Genomic DNA, 8,322 nt, shown 5'->3' with positions numbered 1-8,322 from the left:
AGCCCCTGCTCTACTCGCTTTATACCTTCTGACCTTCTGCCACTGGTTTTCCTCGATTCTCTTCGGGTACACCAGCGTATCTTCACCGGGGACCGGGCGCTCGGCTGATTTACTTGAGGGATGAGTTCGTGATCTGACCTGATAATTCGCCAGTGTGTTGAGAGCAGTGAGATCTCAGTCACACGTTCTCATTTTGGAAGGGATTCACTGGGTCATCTCACCTGCAAGCCCGGGAGAGGCCGTTCACTCGCTCCGTTTGTGGGAAGGGATGGGTTAAGGCACCCAGCCTGAAGCCACATCAGTGAGTTCACGCCACAGAGAACCCGTTCACCTCTCTGACTGTGTGCAGGGATTCATTCAGATAAAACGTCGGATAATTGCTGCAATACACCCCTATTCTCTGACGTCAGCAAGCAGACTGGAGAACAATTAGATTGATGCCCCGTGAATCAGGGTGGAGAGCCAAAGAGTTGTCAGCGCAGGGCAGGGCTTTGAGAGGGCAGAAAGTGGTGGGGTGAAGGGTGCGAGGGTGGCGGGGTGAGGGAGAGATAAGTGGGAGTCCGAATAGGGGGACAGGGCAACTAGGTAAGATTGACGTTTGGAAGATGATTCGGTGAAGAACTATTTCTGCAACTGTGAGCGTGTTAACTCCCACTTTGACACAGGATGATCGCTGACATCGAGGTTATTGTTTATGCGAGCTTTCTGTTTCAAAAGAGCTGCTGAGTCCTCCACATGAAAACATTGACTGGGTTTAAGACATTTTGCAGAGGCGAGCAGACATTTCCGATGGTGCTTTTGCAGAAATCTCCGAACCTCGGAACTTGCAGTCGGGGAATTGCGGATCGAGTGCGCAGGCGCGGAGAGGAGCCTGCTCTGCCGGGAGACTGCGCATGCGCTCGGGAGCGAAAGGCTCCGGAGGGTCGGCGGCAGGTAGGAGCGGGGGTCGGGGCGGCGGTGTCACCGGGATCGGGCCCCGCGGTCCGAGGGAGGTCCGAGCTGTTCGGAACGCGCAGTACCGCTACACTCCGGGACTGTCCACCTCTTCACCTCCCGCTCTCCCCATAATCGGCTCCCGGGCCCCGGGGAATGTCTGGCTGATAAACAGAGTTGCTGGCGCCATTTCTGCCATGTGTCCGTCTCCCCGGGACCGGAATGGGTGGACGGGTTTCCGGGTTCCGAGGCATTGTTGGCTGCTATCCCCAGCGCTTTGTCCGCCAATCCGCAAGGCGCGTTTGCAAGCGCAGACCGAGGGAATGGGAGCCAATCCATCACAAAGTTCAAAGTAAAATTGATCGAAGTCCGTACATCCCACCATATACAATCCTGAGATTGTTCCTACTGCGGGCACAAAGAGCAAGGACATAGATCACAATAAACTGTTGTAATGCAGATATAAATAAATACGGAAAGTATGAAATAAACAAATAAAAGGGTCCTTAAAGTGAGATCGTTGGTTGTGGGAACATCTCAAGAGATGAGTATAGTTATCCCCTTTTGTTCCAGATCCTGATGGTTCAGTAACTGTCCTTGAAACTTTATTGTGCAGACGTTATTTACAAGGATGTTGCCTGGATTGGGGAGCATGCCTTATGGCTGAGTGAACTCGGCCTTTTCTCCTTGGAGCGACGGAGGATGAGAGTTGACATGCTAGAGATGTACAAGATGATGAGGCAATGATCGTGTGGGTGGTCAGAGGCTTTTTCCCAGGGCTGAAATGGTTGCCACAAGAGGGCACAGGTTTAAGGTGCTGGGGAGTAGGTACAGAGGAGATGTCAGGGGTAAGTTTTTACCTCAGAGAGTGGTGAGTGTGTGCAATGGGGTGATGGTGGTGGAGGCAGAAACGATAGGGTCTTTTAAGAGACTTTTGGATAGGTACATGGAGCTTAGAATAATAGAGGTCTCTGTGTAACCCTCGGTAATTCCTAAGGTAGGGACATGGTCGACACAACTTTGTGGGCCGAAGAGCCTATATTGTGCTGTAGGTTTTCGATGTTTCTCTGAACCTGCTGGTCAGAGTCCTCGGGCATTTGTACCTTTCCCCTGACGGCAGCAGTGAGAAGAGAGCACGCCCTGGGTGGCGAGGAGCTCTGATGGTGAATGCTGCTTCCCTGTGATGCCCTCAGTGGTCGGGAGGGCTTTACCAGGCCAAATCCACTACTTCTTGTTGGATTTTCCGCTCAGAGGCACTGGTGTTCTCATAAACAGCCCGTGATGCAGTCAGTCAGCACACTTTCCACCACACAGCTATAGACGTTAGTCAAGGTTTTTGATAGCATGCAGTCTAAGGAGGAAGAGGTGTGTGATTTCCTTGCAGTTATATTTATATAATGAGTTCCAGGCCAGGTTCTCTGAGATAGTGACACCCAGGAATTTAAAGTTGCTGACCCTCTCCACCTCTGATCCGCCGATGAAGACTGGCTCTTGGACCTCTGGTTCCCCTCTCCCGAAGTCTACAATCAGTTCCTTGGTCTTGCTGACGTTGAGTGAGTGGAAGAAGAATGAGACCTCATCACTGAGCCAAGTTTACAATCTCCCCGCTGATTCATCACCACCTTTGATGCAGCCCACGACAGCAAACCTGTAAATGGTGATGGAGCTGTACTTGGCCACACAGTCACAGGTGTGAAACGAGCAGAGCAGGGGGCTAAGCACGCATCCCAAGCATCTGTGCTGATGCAGATTGTGGAGGAGATGTGTTGCCAGTCTGAACTGTTCAGGGTCTTCAGGATCCATTTGCACAATCGGATATGGAGTTCACTGATTAGTTTCAGTGTGATGATGGTATTAAGTGCTGAGCTGTAATCAATAAAGAGCATCCTGAGGTATGCACCTTTGCTGTCCAGATTTTCCAGGGTGCTGTGAAGAGCCAGAGACCCATCTGCTGTAGACCTGTTGCTCCAGTAGGCAAATTGGAGTGGATCCAATTCACCACTCAAGACAGGAGCTGATATGTTTCAACACCAGCCTGTCAAAATACTTCATGAGTGTGGATGTGAGTGCCACTGGGCGATAGTCATTGAGGCAGGTTACCTCGCTCCTCTTGGGCACTGGTATGACTGAAGCCCACTGGTAGCAGGTGGGTACCACACACAGCCGGAGAGAGAGGCAGTGAACACACTAGCCAGTTGGTCGGCACAGATCTTCGGTACTCGGCCAGGTACTCCACCTGGACCGGTTGCTTTCCTTGGATTAACTCTCTTGAAGGCAACCCACACGTCATCTTCAGATACTGGGACTGAAAGATCACCAGAAGATGCAGGAGTGCGCAATGGTTCCTCCCTGTCAAAGTGAGCATAGAAGGCATTGAGCTTATCTGGAAGCAAAGCTCTGCTGGCCCCCGTGTCACTGAATTTAATTTCAGGCTATGGCTTTCAAACTCTGCCACAGCTGTTCAGCAAACCTCATTGATTCCAGTCTAGTCCGGAACCTCCACTTCACTCGTGAGGTAGCTTTCCGGAGATCTTCTTGATCTCCAGACCTGAATATCTCTGATCTGGCCAACAGCAAACTCTGGAGTTTATTGTCCAACCAGGGCTTCTGATTGGGGAAGACCACAAATGATTTCATGGGGACACACTCATCCACAGCGGTTCTAATAGAGTCCACGGTGTATTTACTCAGATCCACAGATGAGTGCTTGAACACGGCCCCGTCCACTGGCTCAAAGCAATCCTGTAACCTTTCCTCCACCTCCTGCAACCACCTCCTTGTTGTCTTAATCTCTGGTGCCTTTCTTCTTAGGCTGGTGTTTATGTGCAGGTAGCAGGAGCACAGCCAGATGGTCCAGTTTGCCTGAACGTGGTCTGTGAGAGGAATGACAGGCATTCCTTATCATCGTGTAGCAGTGGTCTAGGGTGTTGGGACCTCTGGTGCAACAGGTTATGTGCTGGTGATAACTGGGCAGGGTTTTCTTCAAACGGGTCACCAACTATAGTTGGAACTGTGTCCAGACGATCTGTTTCCTGCCTGCAGGTGGCATTCAGCAGAGCTCTGAGTGTTTGCTTACAGTCGGCCGCTGCTGGTACATAATTTGCAGTCAGGATCACAGGTGAGAACTCCCGAGGCAAATCGAATGGTCTACATTTATTTGTTGGGTGTTCTAAGTCAGGGGGACAAGAGGTCGACGAAACCCCAAGTCAATACACCAAAGAGAGTTGACTAAACTGCACACGCCACTACCTTTTCTTCACCAGAGTTCACAGTTCAACCCCTTCTGAAAATTGTGAAACCTTCTGGTCTGACTGCTTCATCTGGCCAAGCCTCAGCACAGTGAATCATTGAGATCTGCCTCTGATACCAAAGCTGGCAGACACTGCTGAGATTCAGCTATCTAAATCCCAGAATTTGGAACTTGGATCAAAAATATAATTCCAAGGTGATTCCGGGAAGGAGATCTAAGGCCCGGATCAGGCAAATAGATTAATGAACATTGAGATAAGTCTGATGATGTCCCAGTCTCGGTAGCCAAGGTGCTTAGTGACACTGAGGCCTAAAAGGACCTACTTGGTGTATTGTCCAGTGAATTCAAATGTTGATTAGTGGTGCATTAAGAAAAATAAACAAAATCCTTGCATCAGCTTTAGTTCTTTAGAAAATCACCTTTGTCTATCTCCTCTTGTTTTGGACTATTTAACCTCTGAGAACATGTTGTGTTTTATGAGGCATCTTTGTCCTGGCTAACAATTGGCCTGCAGCATCAACATTATAAAAGTGTCACATACGGACACAACTCTTACACCTCGGGGTGTTCCAGACTCACAGTTTAATTCCAGCATCATTCCGTAAGGAGTCTCTATACATCCTCCAGTGGAACGAATGGGTTTTCCCCAAGTGCTCCCATTTCCGCTCACAGTCTTTAGGAATACTGGGTAGGTTAATTGGCAATGTAAATTGTCCTGTGATTATGTTATGGTTATTCGAGGTTGTGGGTTGCTATGGCAACATGCTGAACGGGGCTGGATGGGCCTACTCCATGCTGTATCGCGAAACAATTAACCATTTCCATTGAGGAAGACTAATCATCTACCCTTTGTATTCAATGGGATGGATGTTAACTACCTAGTGAAATAATTAGAAAGTCTACAGGGAGGATTCCTAAAAATACCAAACACGAGAAAATCTGCAGATGCTGGAAATTAAAAAAGCAACGCCCATAAAATGCTGGAGGAACTCAGCGCCAGTGTGGGCTCCTGTGTATCAGTGAGACCCAGAGTAAATTAGGAGACCGCTTTGTCGAGCACCTTTGCTCCAACTGTTACAAAAAGCAGGATTTCCTGGTGTCCAACCATTTCAGTTCTACGTCCCATTCCCGTTCCGACCTGGCTCCCTCTACTTCCACAATGAGGCCACACTCAGGTTGGAGGAGCAAGACCTTCTGTTCCGCCTGGGTAGCCTCCAACCTGATGGCATGAACATCAATTTCCCAAACTTCCAATAATCGCACCCACCCCTCCTCCTTTACCATTTCCCATTCCCATTTCCTCTTAAACCTTATCCCCTTCCCTGCCCAACAACTCCCTCTGGTGCTTCTCCCTCCTTCCCTTTCTTTCATGGTCTTTTGTCCTCTGTCATCCGATTCCCCCTTCTGCAGCCCTTCATCTCCCACTGATCAACTTCCCAGCTCTTCACTTCACACCCCCTCCCAGTTTCACCTATAACCTGCCCCCTTGTACTTCCCCTCCCTACGCCTTCTTATTCTGGCTTTCCAGTCCTGCTGATGGCTCGTAGCCCGAAATGCCCACTGTTCACCCTTTCTCATAGATGCCCCCGGCCTTCTGGGTTCCTTCAGCATGCAATGTGTGCTGCAGAGTCCTACAAGTACTCTTTGCCTCCTGGTAGGGCAGTGCAACGTGGCCAGAACTTTAACGTTCTACTGATGGAAAGAGACAAACTGAGCTCAGTGACAATTGAAGACAGGCAGAAATGTCTCATCGGAAATGCTGTCCTTCACTCATTGATGTCTTTTCTAAATCTTTTCACAGGACAGAAAATGCACAGGATTTGTGTTCGGCAATCTCAAGCACAACAATTCGATCTGCTGTATCGGCCACCACCTGAGCACCGTTCACCCGTGAGTGTGGTGGAAGTGAAGCCGAAGAAGACAACGCACCAGTCCCAGCGAGTAGAATCCGAACCCGTGGGGGAGAGGCCGTTCGCTTGCTCTATGAGATTTGGATAAACCCACCTGGAGTGAAACCTGGTAAAGCACCCAGTTATTGACGAAGAAGACAGATATTTCCTTTGTAGCACCAGTGTATCAGTTGTTGACCCTCAGTGAAATCCAGTGGAACCGGGGTGCTGAGAACACAACAGATCGGATCACTGGAGATCAGCTCTTCATTGACTGTGCGAGGATTCACCACATCTGACATCTGATTTTATGAATTGACAGCAGGGAGATATCATTCACTTGCTCTTAATGTGGAAAGGGATTCTCTCAGTCAGCCCACCCACAGAAACACCAGTGAGTTCACACTGGGCAAGGGCCACTCACCTGCTCTCTGTCTGGGGGGGGGGTATGTTCAGACATCCAGTCTGGAGGTATTACATCAAGTTCATACCATAATTAAACGGTTCACCAAATGTGACTGTGGGAAGGGATTCACGCTGTCATCCAAGCTGAAGACATATCCAAAAGTTCACACTGATGAGAGGCATGTGTTGGAAGAGATTTGCATGCTCTGCTCACCCACCCGCACACACAGGTGGGAAGGTGTTCACACTCTGATCTCACATCATGAGTCACCAGCGAATTCACACTGGGGAGAGATCGTTCTCCTGTTCAGACTGTGGGAAGAATTTCACTCAGTTGTCCAACCTGCAGAAACACCAGCGAGTTCACACTGGGGAGAGGCCGTTCACCTGCACGGAATGTGGGAAGCGATTCATTCAGTCAAGCCACTTACAGACACACCGGTCAGTTCATACTGGGGAGAGACCGTTCACCTGCTCAGACTGTGGGAAGCGATTTACTCAGTTATCCAACCTGCAGAAACACCAGCGAGTTCACACTGGGGAGAGGCCATTCACCTGCTCAGAATGTGGAAAAAAATTCAGTAACTCATCCAACCTGATGGACCACCAACGAGTTCACTCCGGGGAGAGGCCGTTCATCTGCTCTGAATGTGGGAAGGGGTTTACTCAATTATCTAATCTGCAGGCACACCATCGAGTTCACACTGGGGAGAGACAATTCACCTGCTCCGAATGTGGGAAGAGATTCAGTAACTCATCAAACTTGATGAACCACCAGCGGGTTCACTCTGGGGAGAAGCCGTTCACCTGCTCTGAATGTGGGAAGGGGTTCACTCAATTATCTAATCTGCAGGCACACCATCGAGTTCACACCGGAGAGAGACTATTCAGCTGCTCTGAATGTGGGAAGAAATTCAGCAACTCATCCAATCTGATGGATCACCAGCGAGTTCACACTGGGGAGAGGCCATTCACCTGCTTTGAATGTGGGAAGGGATTTATAAATTCAGGCCACCTAGAGACACACCAATCAGTTCACACTGGGGAGAGACTGTTCACCTGCTCTGAATGTGGAAAGCGATTTACTCAGTTGTCCAACCTGCAGAAACACCAGCGAGTTCACACTGGGGAGAGGCCGTTCACCTGCTCTGAATGTGGGAAGAAATTCAGTAACTCGTCCAACCTGATGATGCATCAGCGGGTTCACTCCGGGGAGAGGCCATTCACTTGCTCTGAATGTGGGAAGGGATTCATTCGATTATCTCACCTGCAAGCACATCAGCGAGTTCACACTGGGGAGAGACCGTTCACCTGCTCTGAATGTGGGAAGACGTTCACTAACTCATCAACTGTAGTGAGGCACCAGCGAGTTCACACTGGGGAGAGGCCGTTCACCTGCTCTGAATGTGGGAAGGGATTCACTCAATTAATTAATCTGAAAGCACATCAGCGAGTTCATTCTGGAGAGAGGCCATTCACCTGCTCTGAATGTGGGAAGAGTTTCACTCAGTTATCCAACCTGCAGAAACACCATCGAGTTCACACTGGGGAGAGGCCGTTCACCTGCTCTGAATGTGGGAAGAAATTCAGTAACTCATCTACTGTATTGAGACACCAACGAGTTCACTCTGGGGAGAGGCCATTCACCTGCTCTGAATGTGCGAAGGGATTCACTCAGTTATCTCACCTGCAAGCCCACCAGCGAGTTCACTCTGGGGGGAGATCTGCTCTGAATGTGGGAAGTGAATGAGTCAATCATCCAGCCTTGTGATCCTCTCTGTGTACACATGCTGGATGTTTAGCCAACACACTGGCTGAATGCAGAGGCAAGTTCAACAGTGACAA

General features: G+C 49.6%; 1 pseudogene; it reads left to right on the top strand.

Annotated features, from left to right (window-relative positions):
• Positions 1 to 896: 896 nt before the first annotated feature.
• The window catches only part of LOC132381679 (zinc finger protein 721-like), a 54,593-nt pseudogene continuing 47,167 nt past the window's right edge, over positions 897 to 8,322 (top strand).

Source organism: Hypanus sabinus, chromosome 26 (genome assembly GCF_030144855.1).
Source record: "Hypanus sabinus isolate sHypSab1 chromosome 26, sHypSab1.hap1, whole genome shotgun sequence".
Lineage (NCBI taxonomy): Eukaryota > Metazoa > Chordata > Chondrichthyes > Myliobatiformes > Dasyatidae > Hypanus > Hypanus sabinus.
The sequence above is the reverse complement of the archived record's forward strand: the minus strand, read 5'-3'. Positions and strand labels throughout refer to the sequence as shown.